General features: G+C 42.7%; 75 non-coding genes across 75 annotated transcripts; all 75 read left to right on the top strand.

The window, feature by feature from the left end:
- The first annotated feature begins 50 nt into the window (after window positions 1-50).
- TRNAG-UCC (transfer RNA glycine (anticodon UCC)) lies at window positions 51-121 on the top strand. Its single transcript has one exon. It is a non-coding gene; the product is annotated as a tRNA-Gly (tRNA).
- Window positions 122-379: 258 nt separating this feature from the next.
- TRNAD-GUC (transfer RNA aspartic acid (anticodon GUC)) lies at window positions 380-451 on the top strand. The gene has a single exon. It is a non-coding gene; the product is annotated as a tRNA-Asp (tRNA).
- Window positions 452-517: 66 nt separating this feature from the next.
- TRNAG-UCC (transfer RNA glycine (anticodon UCC)) lies at window positions 518-588 on the top strand. The gene has a single exon. It is a non-coding gene; the product is annotated as a tRNA-Gly (tRNA).
- Window positions 589-846: 258 nt separating this feature from the next.
- TRNAD-GUC (transfer RNA aspartic acid (anticodon GUC)) lies at window positions 847-918 on the top strand. Its single transcript has one exon. It is a non-coding gene; the product is annotated as a tRNA-Asp (tRNA).
- Window positions 919-1,062: 144 nt separating this feature from the next.
- TRNAD-GUC (transfer RNA aspartic acid (anticodon GUC)) lies at window positions 1,063-1,134 on the top strand. The gene has a single exon. It is a non-coding gene; the product is annotated as a tRNA-Asp (tRNA).
- Window positions 1,135-1,200: 66 nt separating this feature from the next.
- Window positions 1,201-1,271, top strand: TRNAG-UCC (transfer RNA glycine (anticodon UCC)). Its single transcript has one exon. It is a non-coding gene; the product is annotated as a tRNA-Gly (tRNA).
- Window positions 1,272-1,528: 257 nt separating this feature from the next.
- On the top strand, window positions 1,529-1,600 carry TRNAD-GUC (transfer RNA aspartic acid (anticodon GUC)). Its single transcript has one exon. It is a non-coding gene; the product is annotated as a tRNA-Asp (tRNA).
- Window positions 1,601-1,882: 282 nt separating this feature from the next.
- On the top strand, window positions 1,883-1,953 carry TRNAG-UCC (transfer RNA glycine (anticodon UCC)). The gene has a single exon. It is a non-coding gene; the product is annotated as a tRNA-Gly (tRNA).
- Window positions 1,954-2,210: 257 nt separating this feature from the next.
- On the top strand, window positions 2,211-2,282 carry TRNAD-GUC (transfer RNA aspartic acid (anticodon GUC)). The gene has a single exon. It is a non-coding gene; the product is annotated as a tRNA-Asp (tRNA).
- Window positions 2,283-2,348: 66 nt separating this feature from the next.
- Window positions 2,349-2,419, top strand: TRNAG-UCC (transfer RNA glycine (anticodon UCC)). Its single transcript has one exon. It is a non-coding gene; the product is annotated as a tRNA-Gly (tRNA).
- A 258-nt stretch (window positions 2,420-2,677) lies between these two features.
- Window positions 2,678-2,749, top strand: TRNAD-GUC (transfer RNA aspartic acid (anticodon GUC)). Its single transcript has one exon. It is a non-coding gene; the product is annotated as a tRNA-Asp (tRNA).
- A 144-nt stretch (window positions 2,750-2,893) lies between these two features.
- Window positions 2,894-2,965, top strand: TRNAD-GUC (transfer RNA aspartic acid (anticodon GUC)). The gene has a single exon. It is a non-coding gene; the product is annotated as a tRNA-Asp (tRNA).
- A 66-nt stretch (window positions 2,966-3,031) lies between these two features.
- On the top strand, window positions 3,032-3,102 carry TRNAG-UCC (transfer RNA glycine (anticodon UCC)). The gene has a single exon. It is a non-coding gene; the product is annotated as a tRNA-Gly (tRNA).
- Window positions 3,103-3,359: 257 nt separating this feature from the next.
- Window positions 3,360-3,431, top strand: TRNAD-GUC (transfer RNA aspartic acid (anticodon GUC)). The gene has a single exon. It is a non-coding gene; the product is annotated as a tRNA-Asp (tRNA).
- A 282-nt stretch (window positions 3,432-3,713) lies between these two features.
- TRNAG-UCC (transfer RNA glycine (anticodon UCC)) lies at window positions 3,714-3,784 on the top strand. Its single transcript has one exon. It is a non-coding gene; the product is annotated as a tRNA-Gly (tRNA).
- Window positions 3,785-4,041: 257 nt separating this feature from the next.
- On the top strand, window positions 4,042-4,113 carry TRNAD-GUC (transfer RNA aspartic acid (anticodon GUC)). Its single transcript has one exon. It is a non-coding gene; the product is annotated as a tRNA-Asp (tRNA).
- A 66-nt stretch (window positions 4,114-4,179) lies between these two features.
- On the top strand, window positions 4,180-4,250 carry TRNAG-UCC (transfer RNA glycine (anticodon UCC)). Its single transcript has one exon. It is a non-coding gene; the product is annotated as a tRNA-Gly (tRNA).
- A 258-nt stretch (window positions 4,251-4,508) lies between these two features.
- TRNAD-GUC (transfer RNA aspartic acid (anticodon GUC)) lies at window positions 4,509-4,580 on the top strand. Its single transcript has one exon. It is a non-coding gene; the product is annotated as a tRNA-Asp (tRNA).
- Window positions 4,581-4,646: 66 nt separating this feature from the next.
- On the top strand, window positions 4,647-4,717 carry TRNAG-UCC (transfer RNA glycine (anticodon UCC)). The gene has a single exon. It is a non-coding gene; the product is annotated as a tRNA-Gly (tRNA).
- Window positions 4,718-4,975: 258 nt separating this feature from the next.
- TRNAD-GUC (transfer RNA aspartic acid (anticodon GUC)) lies at window positions 4,976-5,047 on the top strand. Its single transcript has one exon. It is a non-coding gene; the product is annotated as a tRNA-Asp (tRNA).
- A 144-nt stretch (window positions 5,048-5,191) lies between these two features.
- On the top strand, window positions 5,192-5,263 carry TRNAD-GUC (transfer RNA aspartic acid (anticodon GUC)). The gene has a single exon. It is a non-coding gene; the product is annotated as a tRNA-Asp (tRNA).
- Window positions 5,264-5,329: 66 nt separating this feature from the next.
- Window positions 5,330-5,400, top strand: TRNAG-UCC (transfer RNA glycine (anticodon UCC)). The gene has a single exon. It is a non-coding gene; the product is annotated as a tRNA-Gly (tRNA).
- A 258-nt stretch (window positions 5,401-5,658) lies between these two features.
- TRNAD-GUC (transfer RNA aspartic acid (anticodon GUC)) lies at window positions 5,659-5,730 on the top strand. The gene has a single exon. It is a non-coding gene; the product is annotated as a tRNA-Asp (tRNA).
- Window positions 5,731-5,796: 66 nt separating this feature from the next.
- On the top strand, window positions 5,797-5,867 carry TRNAG-UCC (transfer RNA glycine (anticodon UCC)). The gene has a single exon. It is a non-coding gene; the product is annotated as a tRNA-Gly (tRNA).
- Window positions 5,868-6,125: 258 nt separating this feature from the next.
- Window positions 6,126-6,197, top strand: TRNAD-GUC (transfer RNA aspartic acid (anticodon GUC)). Its single transcript has one exon. It is a non-coding gene; the product is annotated as a tRNA-Asp (tRNA).
- Window positions 6,198-6,341: 144 nt separating this feature from the next.
- Window positions 6,342-6,413, top strand: TRNAD-GUC (transfer RNA aspartic acid (anticodon GUC)). The gene has a single exon. It is a non-coding gene; the product is annotated as a tRNA-Asp (tRNA).
- Window positions 6,414-6,479: 66 nt separating this feature from the next.
- On the top strand, window positions 6,480-6,550 carry TRNAG-UCC (transfer RNA glycine (anticodon UCC)). Its single transcript has one exon. It is a non-coding gene; the product is annotated as a tRNA-Gly (tRNA).
- A 258-nt stretch (window positions 6,551-6,808) lies between these two features.
- TRNAD-GUC (transfer RNA aspartic acid (anticodon GUC)) lies at window positions 6,809-6,880 on the top strand. Its single transcript has one exon. It is a non-coding gene; the product is annotated as a tRNA-Asp (tRNA).
- A 144-nt stretch (window positions 6,881-7,024) lies between these two features.
- TRNAD-GUC (transfer RNA aspartic acid (anticodon GUC)) lies at window positions 7,025-7,096 on the top strand. Its single transcript has one exon. It is a non-coding gene; the product is annotated as a tRNA-Asp (tRNA).
- A 66-nt stretch (window positions 7,097-7,162) lies between these two features.
- Window positions 7,163-7,233, top strand: TRNAG-UCC (transfer RNA glycine (anticodon UCC)). Its single transcript has one exon. It is a non-coding gene; the product is annotated as a tRNA-Gly (tRNA).
- Window positions 7,234-7,490: 257 nt separating this feature from the next.
- On the top strand, window positions 7,491-7,562 carry TRNAD-GUC (transfer RNA aspartic acid (anticodon GUC)). Its single transcript has one exon. It is a non-coding gene; the product is annotated as a tRNA-Asp (tRNA).
- A 66-nt stretch (window positions 7,563-7,628) lies between these two features.
- Window positions 7,629-7,699, top strand: TRNAG-UCC (transfer RNA glycine (anticodon UCC)). Its single transcript has one exon. It is a non-coding gene; the product is annotated as a tRNA-Gly (tRNA).
- A 258-nt stretch (window positions 7,700-7,957) lies between these two features.
- On the top strand, window positions 7,958-8,029 carry TRNAD-GUC (transfer RNA aspartic acid (anticodon GUC)). Its single transcript has one exon. It is a non-coding gene; the product is annotated as a tRNA-Asp (tRNA).
- A 144-nt stretch (window positions 8,030-8,173) lies between these two features.
- TRNAD-GUC (transfer RNA aspartic acid (anticodon GUC)) lies at window positions 8,174-8,245 on the top strand. Its single transcript has one exon. It is a non-coding gene; the product is annotated as a tRNA-Asp (tRNA).
- Window positions 8,246-8,311: 66 nt separating this feature from the next.
- Window positions 8,312-8,382, top strand: TRNAG-UCC (transfer RNA glycine (anticodon UCC)). Its single transcript has one exon. It is a non-coding gene; the product is annotated as a tRNA-Gly (tRNA).
- A 257-nt stretch (window positions 8,383-8,639) lies between these two features.
- TRNAD-GUC (transfer RNA aspartic acid (anticodon GUC)) lies at window positions 8,640-8,711 on the top strand. The gene has a single exon. It is a non-coding gene; the product is annotated as a tRNA-Asp (tRNA).
- Window positions 8,712-8,777: 66 nt separating this feature from the next.
- TRNAG-UCC (transfer RNA glycine (anticodon UCC)) lies at window positions 8,778-8,848 on the top strand. Its single transcript has one exon. It is a non-coding gene; the product is annotated as a tRNA-Gly (tRNA).
- A 257-nt stretch (window positions 8,849-9,105) lies between these two features.
- TRNAD-GUC (transfer RNA aspartic acid (anticodon GUC)) lies at window positions 9,106-9,177 on the top strand. Its single transcript has one exon. It is a non-coding gene; the product is annotated as a tRNA-Asp (tRNA).
- A 66-nt stretch (window positions 9,178-9,243) lies between these two features.
- TRNAG-UCC (transfer RNA glycine (anticodon UCC)) lies at window positions 9,244-9,314 on the top strand. The gene has a single exon. It is a non-coding gene; the product is annotated as a tRNA-Gly (tRNA).
- Window positions 9,315-9,571: 257 nt separating this feature from the next.
- TRNAD-GUC (transfer RNA aspartic acid (anticodon GUC)) lies at window positions 9,572-9,643 on the top strand. Its single transcript has one exon. It is a non-coding gene; the product is annotated as a tRNA-Asp (tRNA).
- A 66-nt stretch (window positions 9,644-9,709) lies between these two features.
- Window positions 9,710-9,780, top strand: TRNAG-UCC (transfer RNA glycine (anticodon UCC)). Its single transcript has one exon. It is a non-coding gene; the product is annotated as a tRNA-Gly (tRNA).
- A 258-nt stretch (window positions 9,781-10,038) lies between these two features.
- TRNAD-GUC (transfer RNA aspartic acid (anticodon GUC)) lies at window positions 10,039-10,110 on the top strand. The gene has a single exon. It is a non-coding gene; the product is annotated as a tRNA-Asp (tRNA).
- A 66-nt stretch (window positions 10,111-10,176) lies between these two features.
- TRNAG-UCC (transfer RNA glycine (anticodon UCC)) lies at window positions 10,177-10,247 on the top strand. Its single transcript has one exon. It is a non-coding gene; the product is annotated as a tRNA-Gly (tRNA).
- Window positions 10,248-10,505: 258 nt separating this feature from the next.
- TRNAD-GUC (transfer RNA aspartic acid (anticodon GUC)) lies at window positions 10,506-10,577 on the top strand. The gene has a single exon. It is a non-coding gene; the product is annotated as a tRNA-Asp (tRNA).
- Window positions 10,578-10,721: 144 nt separating this feature from the next.
- On the top strand, window positions 10,722-10,793 carry TRNAD-GUC (transfer RNA aspartic acid (anticodon GUC)). The gene has a single exon. It is a non-coding gene; the product is annotated as a tRNA-Asp (tRNA).
- Window positions 10,794-10,859: 66 nt separating this feature from the next.
- On the top strand, window positions 10,860-10,930 carry TRNAG-UCC (transfer RNA glycine (anticodon UCC)). Its single transcript has one exon. It is a non-coding gene; the product is annotated as a tRNA-Gly (tRNA).
- Window positions 10,931-11,188: 258 nt separating this feature from the next.
- Window positions 11,189-11,260, top strand: TRNAD-GUC (transfer RNA aspartic acid (anticodon GUC)). Its single transcript has one exon. It is a non-coding gene; the product is annotated as a tRNA-Asp (tRNA).
- Window positions 11,261-11,404: 144 nt separating this feature from the next.
- Window positions 11,405-11,476, top strand: TRNAD-GUC (transfer RNA aspartic acid (anticodon GUC)). Its single transcript has one exon. It is a non-coding gene; the product is annotated as a tRNA-Asp (tRNA).
- A 66-nt stretch (window positions 11,477-11,542) lies between these two features.
- Window positions 11,543-11,613, top strand: TRNAG-UCC (transfer RNA glycine (anticodon UCC)). The gene has a single exon. It is a non-coding gene; the product is annotated as a tRNA-Gly (tRNA).
- Window positions 11,614-11,870: 257 nt separating this feature from the next.
- Window positions 11,871-11,942, top strand: TRNAD-GUC (transfer RNA aspartic acid (anticodon GUC)). The gene has a single exon. It is a non-coding gene; the product is annotated as a tRNA-Asp (tRNA).
- Window positions 11,943-12,008: 66 nt separating this feature from the next.
- Window positions 12,009-12,079, top strand: TRNAG-UCC (transfer RNA glycine (anticodon UCC)). The gene has a single exon. It is a non-coding gene; the product is annotated as a tRNA-Gly (tRNA).
- A 258-nt stretch (window positions 12,080-12,337) lies between these two features.
- Window positions 12,338-12,409, top strand: TRNAD-GUC (transfer RNA aspartic acid (anticodon GUC)). Its single transcript has one exon. It is a non-coding gene; the product is annotated as a tRNA-Asp (tRNA).
- Window positions 12,410-12,475: 66 nt separating this feature from the next.
- TRNAG-UCC (transfer RNA glycine (anticodon UCC)) lies at window positions 12,476-12,546 on the top strand. The gene has a single exon. It is a non-coding gene; the product is annotated as a tRNA-Gly (tRNA).
- A 258-nt stretch (window positions 12,547-12,804) lies between these two features.
- TRNAD-GUC (transfer RNA aspartic acid (anticodon GUC)) lies at window positions 12,805-12,876 on the top strand. The gene has a single exon. It is a non-coding gene; the product is annotated as a tRNA-Asp (tRNA).
- A 144-nt stretch (window positions 12,877-13,020) lies between these two features.
- On the top strand, window positions 13,021-13,092 carry TRNAD-GUC (transfer RNA aspartic acid (anticodon GUC)). Its single transcript has one exon. It is a non-coding gene; the product is annotated as a tRNA-Asp (tRNA).
- Window positions 13,093-13,158: 66 nt separating this feature from the next.
- On the top strand, window positions 13,159-13,229 carry TRNAG-UCC (transfer RNA glycine (anticodon UCC)). Its single transcript has one exon. It is a non-coding gene; the product is annotated as a tRNA-Gly (tRNA).
- Window positions 13,230-13,486: 257 nt separating this feature from the next.
- Window positions 13,487-13,558, top strand: TRNAD-GUC (transfer RNA aspartic acid (anticodon GUC)). The gene has a single exon. It is a non-coding gene; the product is annotated as a tRNA-Asp (tRNA).
- A 144-nt stretch (window positions 13,559-13,702) lies between these two features.
- On the top strand, window positions 13,703-13,774 carry TRNAD-GUC (transfer RNA aspartic acid (anticodon GUC)). Its single transcript has one exon. It is a non-coding gene; the product is annotated as a tRNA-Asp (tRNA).
- Window positions 13,775-13,840: 66 nt separating this feature from the next.
- TRNAG-UCC (transfer RNA glycine (anticodon UCC)) lies at window positions 13,841-13,911 on the top strand. Its single transcript has one exon. It is a non-coding gene; the product is annotated as a tRNA-Gly (tRNA).
- Window positions 13,912-14,168: 257 nt separating this feature from the next.
- TRNAD-GUC (transfer RNA aspartic acid (anticodon GUC)) lies at window positions 14,169-14,240 on the top strand. The gene has a single exon. It is a non-coding gene; the product is annotated as a tRNA-Asp (tRNA).
- Window positions 14,241-14,384: 144 nt separating this feature from the next.
- On the top strand, window positions 14,385-14,456 carry TRNAD-GUC (transfer RNA aspartic acid (anticodon GUC)). Its single transcript has one exon. It is a non-coding gene; the product is annotated as a tRNA-Asp (tRNA).
- A 66-nt stretch (window positions 14,457-14,522) lies between these two features.
- On the top strand, window positions 14,523-14,593 carry TRNAG-UCC (transfer RNA glycine (anticodon UCC)). Its single transcript has one exon. It is a non-coding gene; the product is annotated as a tRNA-Gly (tRNA).
- Window positions 14,594-14,851: 258 nt separating this feature from the next.
- Window positions 14,852-14,923, top strand: TRNAD-GUC (transfer RNA aspartic acid (anticodon GUC)). Its single transcript has one exon. It is a non-coding gene; the product is annotated as a tRNA-Asp (tRNA).
- Window positions 14,924-14,989: 66 nt separating this feature from the next.
- Window positions 14,990-15,060, top strand: TRNAG-UCC (transfer RNA glycine (anticodon UCC)). The gene has a single exon. It is a non-coding gene; the product is annotated as a tRNA-Gly (tRNA).
- Window positions 15,061-15,318: 258 nt separating this feature from the next.
- TRNAD-GUC (transfer RNA aspartic acid (anticodon GUC)) lies at window positions 15,319-15,390 on the top strand. The gene has a single exon. It is a non-coding gene; the product is annotated as a tRNA-Asp (tRNA).
- Window positions 15,391-15,456: 66 nt separating this feature from the next.
- On the top strand, window positions 15,457-15,527 carry TRNAG-UCC (transfer RNA glycine (anticodon UCC)). The gene has a single exon. It is a non-coding gene; the product is annotated as a tRNA-Gly (tRNA).
- A 258-nt stretch (window positions 15,528-15,785) lies between these two features.
- TRNAD-GUC (transfer RNA aspartic acid (anticodon GUC)) lies at window positions 15,786-15,857 on the top strand. The gene has a single exon. It is a non-coding gene; the product is annotated as a tRNA-Asp (tRNA).
- Window positions 15,858-15,923: 66 nt separating this feature from the next.
- TRNAG-UCC (transfer RNA glycine (anticodon UCC)) lies at window positions 15,924-15,994 on the top strand. Its single transcript has one exon. It is a non-coding gene; the product is annotated as a tRNA-Gly (tRNA).
- Window positions 15,995-16,252: 258 nt separating this feature from the next.
- On the top strand, window positions 16,253-16,324 carry TRNAD-GUC (transfer RNA aspartic acid (anticodon GUC)). The gene has a single exon. It is a non-coding gene; the product is annotated as a tRNA-Asp (tRNA).
- Window positions 16,325-16,390: 66 nt separating this feature from the next.
- TRNAG-UCC (transfer RNA glycine (anticodon UCC)) lies at window positions 16,391-16,461 on the top strand. The gene has a single exon. It is a non-coding gene; the product is annotated as a tRNA-Gly (tRNA).
- Window positions 16,462-16,719: 258 nt separating this feature from the next.
- TRNAD-GUC (transfer RNA aspartic acid (anticodon GUC)) lies at window positions 16,720-16,791 on the top strand. Its single transcript has one exon. It is a non-coding gene; the product is annotated as a tRNA-Asp (tRNA).
- A 66-nt stretch (window positions 16,792-16,857) lies between these two features.
- TRNAG-UCC (transfer RNA glycine (anticodon UCC)) lies at window positions 16,858-16,928 on the top strand. Its single transcript has one exon. It is a non-coding gene; the product is annotated as a tRNA-Gly (tRNA).
- A 259-nt stretch (window positions 16,929-17,187) lies between these two features.
- On the top strand, window positions 17,188-17,259 carry TRNAD-GUC (transfer RNA aspartic acid (anticodon GUC)). Its single transcript has one exon. It is a non-coding gene; the product is annotated as a tRNA-Asp (tRNA).
- Window positions 17,260-17,325: 66 nt separating this feature from the next.
- TRNAG-UCC (transfer RNA glycine (anticodon UCC)) lies at window positions 17,326-17,396 on the top strand. The gene has a single exon. It is a non-coding gene; the product is annotated as a tRNA-Gly (tRNA).
- Window positions 17,397-17,654: 258 nt separating this feature from the next.
- On the top strand, window positions 17,655-17,726 carry TRNAD-GUC (transfer RNA aspartic acid (anticodon GUC)). The gene has a single exon. It is a non-coding gene; the product is annotated as a tRNA-Asp (tRNA).
- The last annotated feature ends 62 nt before the right edge of the window (window positions 17,727-17,788 follow it).

Raw genomic sequence — 17,788 nt, forward strand, 5'->3', positions numbered from 1 at the left:
TACTAATCTAGGCTTCTTTTGTGTGTCATATCGAAGTGTGACCTATGCAAGCATCGGTAGTTCAATGGTAGAATACTCGCCTTCCAAGCGGGAGGTCCGGGTTCGATTCCCGGCCGGTGCAACCCGTACGATCTCGTTTCTTTGACTCTCAAAATCGTGCACATTTTTTGTAAAACCAATAACGTTTCTCGAAAAGTAAAGGGTTCAGAAATCGCCTTGACCATTATTTCTAGCGTAGAGTATTTTATTGGGTTACTTTTTCTTCAAACTCACTTTTTCATTTAATTAGTGACTATCGCGCATGCTCCGGGACTTAGCGAAAAAAATTCGGATAGAAGTACTACAAGTTTAAAAAACTGAGATAACCAACTTTTACTCATCCTCGGTAGTATAGTGGTGAGTATCCTCGCCTGTCACGCGAGAGACCGGGGTTCGATTCCCCGCCGGGGAGCGGTTTATTATATGTATACTAATCTAGGCTTCTTTTGTGTGTCATATCGAAGTGTGACCTATGCAAGCATCGGTAGTTCAATGGTAGAATTCTCGCCTTCCAAGCGGGAGGTCCGGGTTCGATTCCCGGCCGGTGCAACCCGTACGATCTCGTTTCTTTGACTCTCAAAATCGTGCACATTTTTTGTAAAACCAATAACGTTTCTCGAAAAGTAAAGGGTTCAGAAATCGCCTTGACCATTATTTCTAGCGTAGAGTATTTTATTGGGTTACTTTTTCTTCAAACTCACTTTTTCATTTAATTAGTGACTATCGCGCATGCTCCGGGACTTAGCGAAAAAAATTCGGATAGAAGTACTATAAGTTTAAAAAACTGAGATAACCAACTTTTACTCATCCTCGGTAGTATAGTGGTGAGTATCCTCGCCTGTCACGCGAGAGACCGGGGTTCGATTCCCCGCCGGGGAGCGGTTTATTATATGTATACTAATCTAGGCTTCTTTTGTGTGTCATATCGAAGTGTGACCTATGCAAGCATCGGTAGTTCAATGGTAGAAAATTCGGATAGAAGTACTATAAGATTAAAAAACTGAGATAACCAAATTTGATTTATCCTCGGTAGTATAGTGGTGAGTATCCCTGCCTGTCACGCGAGAGACCGGGGTTCGATTCCCCGCCGGGGAGCGGTTTTTTAAATGTACACTAATCTAGGCTTCTTTTGTGTGTCGTATCGAAGTGTGACCTATGCAAGCATCGGTAGTTCAATGGTAGAATTCTCGCCTTCCAAGCGGGAGGTCCGGGTTCGATTCCCGGCCGGTGCAAGCCGTACGATCTCGTTTCTTTGACTCTCAAAATCGTGCACATTTTTTGTAAAACCAATAACGTTTCTCGAAAAGTAAAGTGTTCAGAAATCGCCTAGACCATTATTTCTAGCGTAGAGTATTTTATAGGGTTACTTTTTCTTCAAACTCACTTTTTCATTTAATTACTGACTATTGCACATGCTCCGGGACTTTGCGAAAAAAATTCGGATAGAAGTACTATAAGTTTAAAAACTGAGATAACCAGCTTTCATTCATGCTCGGTAGTATAGTGGTGAGTATCCTCGCCTGTCACGCGAGAGACCGGGGTTCGATTCCCCGCCGGGGAGCGGTTTATTATATGTATACTAATCTAGGCTTCTTTTGTGTGTCATATCGAAGTGTGACCTATGCAAGCATCGGTAGTTCAATGGTAGAAAATTCGGATAGAAGTACTATAAGATTAAAAAACTGAGATAACCAAATTTGATTCATCCTCGGTAGTATAGTGGTGAGTATCCTCGCCTGTCACGCGAGAGACCGGGGTTCGATTCCTAGCCGGGGAGCGGTTTTTTAAATGTACACTAATCTAGGCTTCTTTTGTGTGTCGTATCGAAGCGTGACCTATGCAAGCATCGGTAGTTCAATGGTAGAATTCTCGCCTTCCAAGCGGGAGGTCCGGGTTCGATTCCCGGCCGGTGCAAGCCGTACGATCTCGTTTCTTTGACTCTCAAAATCGTGCACATTTTTTGTAAAACCAATAACGTTTCTCGAAAAGTAAAGTGTTCAGAAATCGCCTAGACCATTATTTCTAGCGTAGAGTATTTTATAGGGTTACTTTTTCTTCAAACTCACTTTTTCATTTAATTACTGACTATTGCACATGCTCCGGGACTTTGCGAAAAAAATTCGGATAGAAGTACTATAAGTTTAAAAACTGAGATAACCAGCTTTCATTCATGCTCGGTAGTATAGTGGTGAGTATCCTCGCCTGTCACGCGAGAGACCGGGGTTCGATTCCCCGCCGGGGAGCGGTTTATTATATGTATACTAATCTAGGCTTCTTTTGTGTGTCATATCGAAGTGTGACCTATGCAAGCATCGGTAGTTCAATGGTAGAATTCTCGCCTTCCAAGCGGGAGGTCCGGGTTCGATTCCCGGCCGGTGCAACCCGTACGATCTCGTTTCTTTGACTCTCAAAATCGTGCACATTTTTTGTAAAACCAATAACGTTTCTCGAAAAGTAAAGGGTTCAGAAATCGCCTTGACCATTATTTCTAGCGTAGAGTATTTTATTGGGTTACTTTTTCTTCAAACTCACTTTTTCATTTAATTAGTGACTATCGCGCATGCTCCGGGACTTAGCGAAAAAAATTCGGATAGAAGTACTATAAGTTTAAAAAACTGAGATAACCAACTTTTACTCATCCTCGGTAGTATAGTGGTGAGTATCCTCGCCTGTCACGCGAGAGACCGGGGTTCGATTCCCCGCCGGGGAGCGGTTTATTATATGTATACTAATCTAGGCTTCTTTTGTGTGTCATATCGAAGTGTGACCTATGCAAGCATCGGTAGTTCAATGGTAGAAAATTCGGATAGAAGTACTATAAGATTAAAAAACTGAGATAACCAAATTTGATTTATCCTCGGTAGTATAGTGGTGAGTATCCCTGCCTGTCACGCGAGAGACCGGGGTTCGATTCCCCGCCGGGGAGCGGTTTTTTAAATGTACACTAATCTAGGCTTCTTTTGTGTGTCGTATCGAAGTGTGACCTATGCAAGCATCGGTAGTTCAATGGTAGAATTCTCGCCTTCCAAGCGGGAGGTCCGGGTTCGATTCCCGGCCGGTGCAAGCCGTACGATCTCGTTTCTTTGACTCTCAAAATCGTGCACATTTTTTGTAAAACCAATAACGTTTCTCGAAAAGTAAAGTGTTCAGAAATCGCCTAGACCATTATTTCTAGCGTAGAGTATTTTATAGGGTTACTTTTTCTTCAAACTCACTTTTTCATTTAATTACTGACTATTGCACATGCTCCGGGACTTTGCGAAAAAAATTCGGATAGAAGTACTATAAGTTTAAAAACTGAGATAACCAGCTTTCATTCATGCTCGGTAGTATAGTGGTGAGTATCCTCGCCTGTCACGCGAGAGACCGGGGTTCGATTCCCCGCCGGGGAGCGGTTTATTATATGTATACTAATCTAGGCTTCTTTTGTGTGTCATATCGAAGTGTGACCTATGCAAGCATCGGTAGTTCAATGGTAGAAAATTCGGATAGAAGTACTATAAGATTAAAAAACTGAGATAACCAAATTTGATTCATCCTCGGTAGTATAGTGGTGAGTATCCTCGCCTGTCACGCGAGAGACCGGGGTTCGATTCCTAGCCGGGGAGCGGTTTTTTAAATGTACACTAATCTAGGCTTCTTTTGTGTGTCGTATCGAAGCGTGACCTATGCAAGCATCGGTAGTTCAATGGTAGAATTCTCGCCTTCCAAGCGGGAGGTCCGGGTTCGATTCCCGGCCGGTGCAAGCCGTACGATCTCGTTTCTTTGACTCTCAAAATCGTGCACATTTTTTGTAAAACCAATAACGTTTCTCGAAAAGTAAAGTGTTCAGAAATCGCCTAGACCATTATTTCTAGCGTAGAGTATTTTATAGGGTTACTTTTTCTTCAAACTCACTTTTTCATTTAATTACTGACTATTGCACATGCTCCGGGACTTTGCGAAAAAAATTCGGATAGAAGTACTATAAGTTTAAAAACTGAGATAACCAGCTTTCATTCATGCTCGGTAGTATAGTGGTGAGTATCCTCGCCTGTCACGCGAGAGACCGGGGTTCGATTCCCCGCCGGGGAGCGGTTTATTATATGTATACTAATCTAGGCTTCTTTTGTGTGTCATATCGAAGTGTGACCTATGCAAGCATCGGTAGTTCAATGGTAGAATACTCGCCTTCCAAGCGGGAGGTCCGGGTTCGATTCCCGGCCGGTGCAACCCGTACGATCTCGTTTCTTTGACTCTCAAAATCGTGCACATTTTTTGTAAAACCAATAACGTTTCTCGAAAAGTAAAGGGTTCAGAAATCGCCTTGACCATTATTTCTAGCGTAGAGTATTTTATTGGGTTACTTTTTCTTCAAACTCACTTTTTCATTTAATTAGTGACTATCGCGCATGCTCCGGGACTTAGCGAAAAAAATTCGGATAGAAGTACTACAAGTTTAAAAAACTGAGATAACCAACTTTTACTCATCCTCGGTAGTATAGTGGTGAGTATCCTCGCCTGTCACGCGAGAGACCGGGGTTCGATTCCCCGCCGGGGAGCGGTTTATTATATGTATACTAATCTAGGCTTCTTTTGTGTGTCATATCGAAGTGTGACCTATGCAAGCATCGGTAGTTCAATGGTAGAATTCTCGCCTTCCAAGCGGGAGGTCCGGGTTCGATTCCCGGCCGGTGCAACCCGTACGATCTCGTTTCTTTGACTCTCAAAATCGTGCACATTTTTTGTAAAACCAATAACGTTTCTCGAAAAGTAAAGGGTTCAGAAATCGCCTTGACCATTATTTCTAGCGTAGAGTATTTTATTGGGTTACTTTTTCTTCAAACTCACTTTTTCATTTAATTAGTGACTATCGCGCATGCTCCGGGACTTAGCGAAAAAAATTCGGATAGAAGTACTATAAGTTTAAAAAACTGAGATAACCAACTTTTACTCATCCTCGGTAGTATAGTGGTGAGTATCCTCGCCTGTCACGCGAGAGACCGGGGTTCGATTCCCCGCCGGGGAGCGGTTTATTATATGTATACTAATCTAGGCTTCTTTTGTGTGTCATATCGAAGTGTGACCTATGCAAGCATCGGTAGTTCAATGGTAGAAAATTCGGATAGAAGTACTATAAGATTAAAAAACTGAGATAACCAAATTTGATTCATCCTCGGTAGTATAGTGGTGAGTATCCTCGCCTGTCACGCGAGAGACCGGGGTTCGATTCCCCGCCGGGGAGCGGTTTTTTAAATGTACACTAATCTAGGCTTCTTTTGTGTGTCGTATCGAAGTGTGACCTATGCAAGCATCGGTAGTTCAATGGTAGAATTCTCGCCTTCCAAGCGGGAGGTCCGGGTTCGATTCCCGGCCGGTGCAACCCGTACGATCTCGTTTCTTTGACTCTCAAAATCGTGCACATTTTTTGTAAAACCAATAACGTTTCTCGAAAAGTAAAGGGTTCAGAAATCGCCTTGACCATTATTTCTAGCGTAGAGTATTTTATTGGGTTACTTTTTCTTCAAACTCACTTTTTCATTTAATTAGTGACTATCGCGCATGCTCCGGGACTTAGCGAAAAAAATTCGGATAGAAGTACTATAAGTTTAAAAAACTGAGATAACCAACTTTTACTCATCCTCGGTAGTATAGTGGTGAGTATCCTCGCCTGTCACGCGAGAGACCGGGGTTCGATTCCCCGCCGGGGAGCGGTTTATTATATGTATACTAATCTAGGCTTCTTTTGTGTGTCATATCGAAGTGTGACCTATGCAAGCATCGGTAGTTCAATGGTAGAATTCTCGCCTTCCAAGCGGGAGGTCCGGGTTCGATTCCCGGCCGGTGCAACCCGTACGATCTCGTTTCTTTGACTCTCAAAATCGTGCACATTTTTTGTAAAACCAATAACGTTTCTCGAAAAGTAAAGGGTTTAGAAATCGCCTTGACCATTATTTCTAGCGTAGAGTATTTTATTGGGTTACTTTTTCTTCAAACTCACTTATTCATTTAATTAGTGACTATCGCGCATGCTCCGGGACTTAGCGAAAAAAATTCGGATAGAAGTACTATAAGTTTAAAAAACTGAGATAACCAACTTTTACTCATCCTCGGTAGTATAGTGGTGAGTATCCTCGCCTGTCACGCGAGAGACCGGGGTTCGATTCCCCGCCGGGGAGCGGTTTATTATATGTATACTAATCTAGGCTTCTTTTGTGTGTCATATCGAAGTGTGACCTATGCAAGCATCGGTAGTTCAATGGTAGAAAATTCGGATAGAAGTACTATAAGATTAAAAAACTGAGATAACCAAATTTGATTCATCCTCGGTAGTATAGTGGTGAGTATCCTCGCCTGTCACGCGAGAGACCGGGGTTCGATTCCCCGCCGGGGAGCGGTTTTTTAAATGTACACTAATCTAGGCTTCTTTTGTGTGTCGTATCGAAGTGTGACCTATGCAAGCATCGGTAGTTCAATGGTAGAATTCTCGCCTTCCAAGCGGGAGGTCCGGGTTCGATTCCCGGCCGGTGCAACCCGTACGATCTCGTTTCTTTGACTCTCAAAATCGTGCACATTTTTTGTAAAACCAATAACGTTTCTCGAAAAGTAAAGGGTTCAGAAATCGCCTTGACCATTATTTCTAGCGTAGAGTATTTTATTGGGTTACTTTTTCTTCAAACTCACTTTTTCATTTAATTAGTGACTATCGCGCATGCTCCGGGACTTAGCGAAAAAAATTCGGATAGAAGTACTATAAGTTTAAAAAACTGAGATAACCAACTTTTACTCATCCTCGGTAGTATAGTGGTGAGTATCCTCGCCTGTCACGCGAGAGACCGGGGTTCGATTCCCCGCCGGGGAGCGGTTTATTATATGTATACTAATCTAGGCTTCTTTTGTGTGTCATATCGAAGTGTGACCTATGCAAGCATCGGTAGTTCAATGGTAGAAAATTCGGATAGAAGTACTATAAGATTAAAAAACTGAGATAACCAAATTTGATTTATCCTCGGTAGTATAGTGGTGAGTATCCCTGCCTGTCACGCGAGAGACCGGGGTTCGATTCCCCGCCGGGGAGCGGTTTTTTAAATGTACACTAATCTAGGCTTCTTTTGTGTGTCGTATCGAAGTGTGACCTATGCAAGCATCGGTAGTTCAATGGTAGAATTCTCGCCTTCCAAGCGGGAGGTCCGGGTTCGATTCCCGGCCGGTGCAAGCCGCACGATCTCGTTTCTTTGACTCTCAAAATCGTGCACATTTTTTGTAAAACCAATAACGTTTCTCGAAAAGTAAAGTGTTCAGAAATCGCCTAGACCATTATTTCTAGCGTAGAGTATTTTATAGGGTTACTTTTTCTTCAAACTCACTTTTTCATTTAATTACTGACTATTGCACATGCTCCGGGACTTTGCGAAAAAAATTCGGATAGAAGTACTATAAGTTTAAAAACTGAGATAACCAGCTTTCATTCATGCTCGGTAGTATAGTGGTGAGTATCCTCGCCTGTCACGCGAGAGACCGGGGTTCGATTCCCCGCCGGGGAGCGGTTTATTATATGTATACTAATCTAGGCTTCTTTTGTGTGTCATATTGAAGTGTGACCTATGCAAGCATCGGTAGTTCAATGGTAGAATTCTCGCCTTCCAAGCGGGAGGTCCGGGTTCGATTCCCGGCCGGTGCAACCCGTACGATCTCGTTTCTTTGACTCTCAAAATCGTGCACATTTTTTGTAAAACCAATAACGTTTCTCGAAAAGTAAAGGGTTCAGAAATCGCCTTGACCATTATTTCTAGCGTAGAGTATTTTATTGGGTTACTTTTTCTTCAAACTCACTTTTTCATTTAATTAGTGACTATCGCGCATGCTCCGGGACTTAGCGAAAAAAATTCGGATAGAAGTACTATAAGTTTAAAAAACTGAGATAACCAACTTTTACTCATCCTCGGTAGTATAGTGGTGAGTATCCTCGCCTGTCACGCGAGAGACCGGGGTTCGATTCCCCGCCGGGGAGCGGTTTATTATATGTATACTAATCTAGGCTTCTTTTGTGTGTCATATCGAAGTGTGACCTATGCAAGCATCGGTAGTTCAATGGTAGAAAATTCGGATAGAAGTACTATAAGATTAAAAAACTGAGATAACCAAATTTGATTTATCCTCGGTAGTATAGTGGTGAGTATCCCTGCCTGTCACGCGAGAGACCGGGGTTCGATTCCCCGCCGGGGAGCGGTTTTTTAAATGTACACTAATCTAGGCTTCTTTTGTGTGTCGTATCGAAGTGTGACCTATGCAAGCATCGGTAGTTCAATGGTAGAATTCTCGCCTTCCAAGCGGGAGGTCCGGGTTCGATTCCCGGCCGGTGCAAGCCGTACGATCTCGTTTCTTTGACTCTCAAAATCGTGCACATTTTTTGTAAAACCAATAACGTTTCTCGAAAAGTAAAGTGTTCAGAAATCGCCTAGACCATTATTTCTAGCGTAGAGTATTTTATAGGGTTACTTTTTCTTCAAACTCACTTTTTCATTTAATTACTGACTATTGCACATGCTCCGGGACTTTGCGAAAAAAATTCGGATAGAAGTACTATAAGTTTAAAAACTGAGATAACCAGCTTTCATTCATGCTCGGTAGTATAGTGGTGAGTATCCTCGCCTGTCACGCGAGAGACCGGGGTTCGATTCCCCGCCGGGGAGCGGTTTATTATATGTATACTAATCTAGGCTTCTTTTGTGTGTCATATCGAAGTGTGACCTATGCAAGCATCGGTAGTTCAATGGTAGAATTCTCGCCTTCCAAGCGGGAGGTCCGGGTTCGATTCCCGGCCGGTGCAACCCGTACGATCTCGTTTCTTTGACTCTCAAAATCGTGCACATTTTTTGTAAAACCAATAACGTTTCTCGAAAAGTAAAGGGTTCAGAAATCGCCTTGACCATTATTTCTAGCGTAGAGTATTTTATTGGGTTACTTTTTCTTCAAACTCACTTTTTCATTTAATTACTGACTATTGCACATGCTCCGGGACTTTGCGAAAAAAATTCGGATAGAAGTACTATAAGTTTAAAAACTGAGATAACCAGCTTTCATTCATGCTCGGTAGTATAGTGGTGAGTATCCTCGCCTGTCACGCGAGAGACCGGGGTTCGATTCCCCGCCGGGGAGCGGTTTATTATATGTATACTAATCTAGGCTTCTTTTGTGTGTCATATCGAAGTGTGACCTATGCAAGCATCGGTAGTTCAATGGTAGAATTCTCGCCTTCCAAGCGGGAGGTCCGGGTTCGATTCCCGGCCGGTGCAACCCGTACGATCTCGTTTCTTTGACTCTCAAAATCGTGCACATTTTTTGTAAAACCAATAACGTTTCTCGAAAAGTAAAGGGTTCAGAAATCGCCTTGACCATTATTTCTAGCGTAGAGTATTTTATTGGGTTACTTTTTCTTCAAACTCACTTTTTCATTTAATTACTGACTATTGCACATGCTCCGGGACTTTGCGAAAAAAATTCGGATAGAAGTACTATAAGTTTAAAAACTGAGATAACCAGCTTTCATTCATGCTCGGTAGTATAGTGGTGAGTATCCTCGCCTGTCACGCGAGAGACCGGGGTTCGATTCCCCGCCGGGGAGCGGTTTATTATATGTATACTAATCTAGGCTTCTTTTGTGTGTCATATCGAAGTGTGACCTATGCAAGCATCGGTAGTTCAATGGTAGAATTCTCGCCTTCCAAGCGGGAGGTCCGGGTTCGATTCCCGGCCGGTGCAACCCGTACGATCTCGTTTCTTTGACTCTCAAAATCGTGCACATTTTTTGTAAAACCAATAACGTTTCTCGAAAAGTAAAGGGTTCAGAAATCGCCTTGACCATTATTTCTAGCGTAGAGTATTTTATTGGGTTACTTTTTCTTCAAACTCACTTTTTCATTTAATTAGTGACTATCGCGCATGCTCCGGGACTTAGCGAAAAAAATTCGGATAGAAGTACTACAAGTTTAAAAAACTGAGATAACCAACTTTTACTCATCCTCGGTAGTATAGTGGTGAGTATCCTCGCCTGTCACGCGAGAGACCGGGGTTCGATTCCCCGCCGGGGAGCGGTTTATTATATGTATACTAATCTAGGCTTCTTTTGTGTGTCATATCGAAGTGTGACCTATGCAAGCATCGGTAGTTCAATGGTAGAATTCTCGCCTTCCAAGCGGGAGGTCCGGGTTCGATTCCCGGCCGGTGCAACCCGTACGATCTCGTTTCTTTGACTCTCAAAATCGTGCACATTTTTTGTAAAACCAATAACGTTTCTCGAAAAGTAAAGGGTTCAGAAATCGCCTTGACCATTATTTCTAGCGTAGAGTATTTTATTGGGTTACTTTTTCTTCAAACTCACTTTTTCATTTAATTAGTGACTATCGCGCATGCTCCGGGACTTAGCGAAAAAAATTCGTATAGAAGTACTATAAGTTTAAAAAACTGAGATAACCAACTTTTACTCATCCTCGGTAGTATAGTGGTGAGTATCCTCGCCTGTCACGCGAGAGACCGGGGTTCGATTCCCCGCCGGGGAGCGGTTTATTATATGTATACTAATCTAGGCTTCTTTTGTGTGTCATATCGAAGTGTGACCTATGCAAGCATCGGTAGTTCAATGGTAGAAAATTCGGATAGAAGTACTATAAGATTAAAAAACTGAGATAACCAAATTTGATTCATCCTCGGTAGTATAGTGGTGAGTATCCTCGCCTGTCACGCGAGAGACCGGGGTTCGATTCCCCGCCGGGGAGCGGTTTTTTAAATGTACACTAATCTAGGCTTCTTTTGTGTGTCGTATCGAAGTGTGACCTATGCAAGCATCGGTAGTTCAATGGTAGAATTCTCGCCTTCCAAGCGGGAGGTCCGGGTTCGATTCCCGGCCGGTGCAACCCGTACGATCTCGTTTCTTTGACTCTCAAAATCGTGCACATTTTTTGTAAAACCAATAACGTTTCTCGAAAAGTAAAGGGTTCAGAAATCGCCTTGACCATTATTTCTAGCGTAGAGTATTTTATTGGGTTACTTTTTCTTCAAACTCACTTTTTCATTTAATTAGTGACTATCGCGCATGCTCCGGGACTTAGCGAAAAAAATTCGGATAGAAGTACTATAAGTTTAAAAAACTGAGATAACCAGCTTTCATTCATGCTCGGTAGTATAGTGGTGAGTATCCTCGCCTGTCACGCGAGAGACCGGGGTTCGATTCCCCGCCGGGGAGCGGTTTATTATATGTATACTAATCTAGGCTTCTTTTGTGTGTCATATCGAAGTGTGACCTATGCAAGCATCGGTAGTTCAATGGTAGAAAATTCGGATAGAAGTACTATAAGATTAAAAAACTGAGATAACCAAATTTGATTCATCCTCGGTAGTATAGTGGTGAGTATCCTCGCCTGTCACGCGAGAGACCGGGGTTCGATTCCCCGCCGGGGAGCGGTTTTTTAAATGTACACTAATCTAGGCTTCTTTTGTGTGTCGTATCGAAGTGTGACCTATGCAAGCATCGGTAGTTCAATGGTAGAATTCTCGCCTTCCAAGCGGGAGGTCCGGGTTCGATTCGCGGCCGGTGCAAGCCGTACGATCTCGTTTCTTTGACTCTCAAAATCGTGCACATTTTTTGTAAAACCAATAACGTTTCTCGAAAAGTAAAGTGTTCAGAAATCGCCTAGACCATTATTTCTAGCGTAGAGTATTTTATAGGGTTACTTTTTCTTCAAACTCACTTTTTCATTTAATTACTGACTATTGCACATGCTCCGGGACTTTGCGAAAAAAATTCGGATAGAAGTACTATAAGTTTAAAAACTGAGATAACCAGCTTTCATTCATGCTCGGTAGTATAGTGGTGAGTACCCTCGCCTGTCACGCGAGAGACCGGGGTTCGATTCCCCGCCGGGGAGCGGTTTATTATATGTATACTAATCTAGGCTTCTTTTGTGTGTCGTATCGAAGTGTGACCTATGCAAGCATCGGTAGTTCAATGGTAGAATTCTCGCCTTCCAAGCGGGAGGTCCGGGTTCGATTCCCGGCCGGTGCAACCCGTACGATCTCGTTTCTTTGACTCTCAAAATCGTGCACATTTTTTGTAAAACCAATAACGTTTCTCGAAAAGTAAAGGGTTCAGAAATCGCCTTGACCATTATTTCTAGCGTAGAGTATTTTATTGGGTTACTTTTTCTTCAAACTCACTTTTTCATTTAATTAGTGACTATCGCGCATGCTCCGGGACTTAGCGAAAAAAATTCGGATAGAAGTACTATAAGTTTAAAAAACTGAGATAACCAACTTTTACTCATCCTCGGTAGTATAGTGGTGAGTATCCTCGCCTGTCACGCGAGAGACCGTGGTTCGATTCCCCGCCGGGGAGCGGTTTATTATATGTATACTAATCTAGGCTTCTTTTGTGTGTCATATCGAAGTGTGACCTATGCAAGCATCGGTAGTTCAATGGTAGAATTCTCGCCTTCCAAGCGGGAGGTCCGGGTTCGATTCCCGGCCGGTGCAACCCGTACGATCTCGTTTCTTTGACTCTCAAAATCGTGCACATTTTTTGTAAAACCAATAACGTTTCTCGAAAAGTAAAGGGTTCAGAAATCGCCTTGACCATTATTTCTAGCGTAGAGTATTTTATTGGGTTACTTTTTCTTCAAACTCACTTTTTCATTTAATTAGTGACTATCGCGCATGCTCCGGGACTTAGCGAAAAAAATTCGGATAGAAGTACTATAAGTTTAAAAAACTGAGATAACCAACTTTTACTCATCCTCGGTAGTATAGTGGTGAGTATCCTCGCCTGTCACGCGAGAGACCGGGGTTCGATTCCCCGCCGGGGAGCGGTTTATTATATGTATACTAATCTAGGCTTCTTTTGTGTGTCATATCGAAGTGTGACCTATGCAAGCATCGGTAGTTCAATGGTAGAAAATTCGGATAGAAGTACTATAAGATTAAAAAACTGAGATAACCAAATTTGATTCATCCTCGGTAGTATAGTGGTGAGTATCCTCGCCTGTCACGCGAGAGACCGGGGTTCGATTCCCCGCCGGGGAGCGGTTTTTTAAATGTACACTAATCTAGGCTTCTTTTGTGTGTCGTATCGAAGTGTGACCTATGCAAGCATCGGTAGTTCAATGGTAGAATTCTCGCCTTCCAAGCGGGAGGTCCGGGTTCGATTCCCGGCCGGTGCAAGCCGTACGATCTCGTTTCTTTGACTCTCAAAATCGTGCACATTTTTTGTAAAACCAATAACGTTTCTCGAAAAGTAAAGTGTTCAGAAATCGCCTAGACCATTATTTCTAGCGTAGAGTATTTTATAGGGTTACTTTTTCTTCAAACTCACTTTTTCATTTAATTACTGACTATTGCACATGCTCCGGGACTTTGCGAAAAAAATTCGGATAGAAGTACTATAAGTTTAAAAACTGAGATAACCAGCTTTCATTCATGCTCGGTAGTATAGTGGTGAGTATCCTCGCCTGTCACGCGAGAGACCGGGGTTCGATTCCCCGCCGGGGAGCGGTTTATTATATGTATACTAATCTAGGCTTCTTTTGTGTGTCATATCGAAGTGTGACCTATGCAAGCATCGGTAGTTCAATGGTAGAAAATTCGGATAGAAGTACTATAAGATTAAAAAACTGAGATAACCAAATTTGATTCATCCTCGGTAGTATAGTGGTGAGTATCCTCGCCTGTCACGCGAGAGACCGGGGTTCGATTCCCCGCCGGGGAGCGGTTTTTTAAATGTACACTAATCTAGGCTTCTTTTGTGTGTCGTATCGAAGTGTGACCTATGCAAGCATCGGTAGTTCAATGGTAGAATTCTCGCCTTCCAAGCGGGAGGTCCGGGTTCGATTCCCGGCCGGTGCAAGCCGTACGATCTCGTTTCTTTGACTCTCAAAATCGTGCACATTTTTTGTAAAACCAATAACGTTTCTCGAAAAGTAAAGTGTTCAGAAATCGCCTAGACCATTATTTCTAGCGTAGAGTATTTTATAGGGTTACTTTTTCTTCAAACTCACTTTTTCATTTAATTACTGACTATTGCACATGCTCCGGGACTTTGCGAAAAAAATTCGGATAGAAGTACTATAAGTTTAAAAACTGAGATAACCAGCTTTCATTCATGCTCGGTAGTATAGTGGTGAGTATCCTCGCCTGTCACGCGAGAGACCGGGGTTCGATTCCCCGCCGGGGAGCGGTTTATTATATGTATACTAATCTAGGCTTCTTTTGTGTGTCATATCGAAGTGTGACCTATGCAAGCATCGGTAGTTCAATGGTAGAAAATTCGGATAGAAGTACTATAAGATTAAAAAACTGAGATAACCAAATTTGATTCATCCTCGGTAGTATAGTGGTGAGTATCCTCGCCTGTCACGCGAGAGACCGGGGTTCGATTCCCCGCCGGGGAGCGGTTTTTTAAATGTACACTAATCTAGGCTTCTTTTGTGTGTCGTATCGAAGTGTGACCTATGCAAGCATCGGTAGTTCAATGGTAGAATTCTCGCCTTCCAAGCGGGAGGTCCGGGTTCGATTCCCGGCCGGTGCAACCCGTACGATATCGTTTCTTTGACTCTCAAAATCGTGCACATTTTTTGTAAAACCAATAACCTTTCTCGAAAAGTAAAGTGTTCAGAAATCGCCTAGACCATTATTTCTAGCGTAGAGTATTTTATAGGGTTACTTTTTCTTCAAACTCACTTTTTCATTTAATTACTGACTATTGCACATGCTCCGGGACTTTGCGAAAAAAATTCGGATAGAAGTACTATAAGTTTAAAAAACTGAGATAACCAGCTTTCATTCATGTTCGGTAGTATAGTGGTGAGTATCCTCGCCTGTCACGCGAGAGACCGGGGTTCGATTCCCCGCCGGGGAGCGGTTTATTATATGTATACTAATCTAGGCTTCTTTTGTGTGTCATATCGAAGTGTGACCTATGCAAGCATCGGTAGTTATATGGTAGAATTCTCGCCTTCCAAGCGGGAGGTCCGGGTTCGATTCCCGGCCGGTGCAACCCGTACGATCTCGTTTCTTTGACTCTCAAAATCGTGCACATTTTTTGTAAAACCAATAACGTTTCTCGAAAAGTAAAGGGTTCAGAAATCGCCTAGACCATTATTTCTAGCGTAGAGTATTTTATAGGGTTACTTTTTCTTCAAACTCACTTTTTCATTTAATTACTGACTATTGCACATGCTCCGGGACTTTGCGAAAAAAATTCGGATAGAAGTACTATAAGTTTAAAAAACTGAGATAACCAGCTTTCATTCATGTTCGGTAGTATAGTGGTGAGTATCCTCGCCTGTCACGCGAGAGACCGGGGTTCGATTCCCCGCCGGGGAGCGGTTTTTTAAATGTACACTAATCTAGGCTTCTTTTGTGTGTCGTATCGAAGTGTGACCTATGCAAGCATCGGTAGTTCAATGGTAGAATTCTCGCCTTCCAAGCGGGAGGTCCGGGTTCGATTCCCGGCCGGTGCAACCCGTACGATATCGTTTCTTTGACTCTCAAAATCGTGCACATTTTTTGTAAAACCAATAACCTTTCTCGAAAAGTAAAGTGTTCAGAAATCGCCTAGACCATTATTTCTAGCGTAGAGTATTTTATAGGGTTACTTTTTCTTCAAACTCACTTTTTCATTTAATTACTGACTATTGCACATGCTCCGGGACTTTGAAAAAAAAATTCGGATAGAAGTACTATAAGTTTAAAAAACTGAGATAACCAGCTTTCATTCATGTTCGGTAGTATAGTGGTGAGTATCCTCGCCTGTCACGCGAGAGACCGGGGTTCGATTCCCCGCCGGGGAGCGGTTTTTTAAATGTACACTAATCTAGGCTTCTTTTGTGTGTCGTATCGAAGTGTGACCTATGCAAGCATCGGTAGTTCAATGGTAGAATTCTCGCCTTCCAAGCGGGAGGTCCGGGTTCGATTCCCGGCCGGTGCAACCCGTACGATCTCGTTTCTTTGACTCTCAAAATCGTGCACATTTTTTGTAAAACCAATAACGTTTCTCGAAAAGTAAAGGGTTCAGAAATCGCCTTGACCATTATTTCTAGCGTAGAGTATTTTATTGGGTTACTTTTTCTTCAAACTCACTTTTTCATTTAATTAGTGACTATCGCGCATGCTCCGGGACTTAGCGAAAAAAATTCGGATAGAAGTACTATAAGTTTAAAAAACTGAGATAACCAACTTTTACTCATCCTCGGTAGTATAGTGGTGAGTATCCTCGCCTGTCACGCGAGAGACCGGGGTTCGATTCCCCGCCGGGGAGCGGTTTATTATATGTATACTAATCTAGGCTTCTTTTGTGTGTCATATCGAAGTGTGACCTATGCAAGCATCGGTAGTTCAATGGTAGAATTCTCGCCTTCCAAGCGGGAGGTCCGGGTTCGATTCCCGGCCGGTGCAACCCGTACGATATCGTTTCTTTGACTCTCAAAATCGTGCACATTTTTTGTAAAACCAATAACCTTTCTCGAAAAGTAAAGTGTTCAGAAATCGCCTAGACCATTATTTCTAGCGTAGAGTATTTTATAGGGTTACTTTTTCTTCAAACTCACTTTTTCATTTAATTACTGACTATTGCACATGCTCCGGGACTTTGCGAAAAAAATTCGGATAGAAGTACTATAAGTTTAAAAAACTGAGATAACCAGCTTTCATTCATGTTCGGTAGTATAGTGGTGAGTATCCTCGCCTGTCACGCGAGAGACCGGGGTTCGAATCCCCGCCGGGGAGCGGTTTTTTAAATGTATACTAATCTAGGCTTCTTTTGTGTGTCGTATCGAAGTGTGACCTATGCAAGCATCGGTAGTTCAATGGTAGAATTCTCGCCTTCCAAGCGGGAGGTCCGGGTTCGATTCCCGGCCGGTGCAACCCGTACGATCTCGTTTCTTTGACTCTCAAAATCGTGCACATTTTTTGTAAAACCAATAACGTTTCTCGAAAAGTAAAGGGTTCAGAAATCGCCTTGACCATTATTTCTAGCGTAGAGTATTTTATTGGGTTACTTTTTCTTCAAAACTCACTTTTTCATTTAATTAGTGACTATCGCGCATGCTCCGGGACTTAGCGAAAAAAATTCGGATAGAAGTACTATAAGTTTAAAAAACTGAGATAACCAACTTTTACTCATCCTCGGTAGTATAGTGGTGAGTATCCTCGCCTGTCACGCGAGAGACCGGGGTTCGATTCTCCGCCGGGGAGCGGTTTATTATATGTATACTAATCTAGGCTTCTTTTGTGTGTCATATCGAAGTGTGACCTATGCAAGCATCGGTAGTTATATGGTAGAATTCTCGCCTTCCAAGCGGGAGGTCCGGGTTCGATTCCCGGCCGGTGCAACCCGTACGATATCGTTTCTTTGACTCTCAAAATCGTGCACATTTTTTGTAAAACCAATAACCTTTCTCGAAAAGTAAAGTGTTCAGAAATCGCCTAGACCATTATTTCTAGCGTAGAGTATTTTATAGGGTTACTTTTTCTTCAAACTCACTTTTTCATTTAATTACTGACTATTGCACATGCTCCGGGACTTTGCGAAAAAAATTCGGATAGAAGTACTATAAGTTTAAAAAACTGAGATAACCAGCTTTCATTCATGTTCGGTAGTATAGTGGTGAGTATCCTCGCCTGTCACGCGAGAGACCGGGGTTCGATTCCCCGCCGGGGAGCGGTTTTTTAAATGTACACTAATCTAGGCTTCTTTTGTGTGTCGTATCGAAGTGTGACCTAT

Source organism: Phalangium opilio, unplaced genomic scaffold (genome assembly GCF_054372755.1).
Source record: "Phalangium opilio isolate 3A_F unplaced genomic scaffold, DU_Popi_V2 ptg000352l_1, whole genome shotgun sequence".
Lineage (NCBI taxonomy): Eukaryota > Metazoa > Arthropoda > Arachnida > Opiliones > Phalangiidae > Phalangium > Phalangium opilio.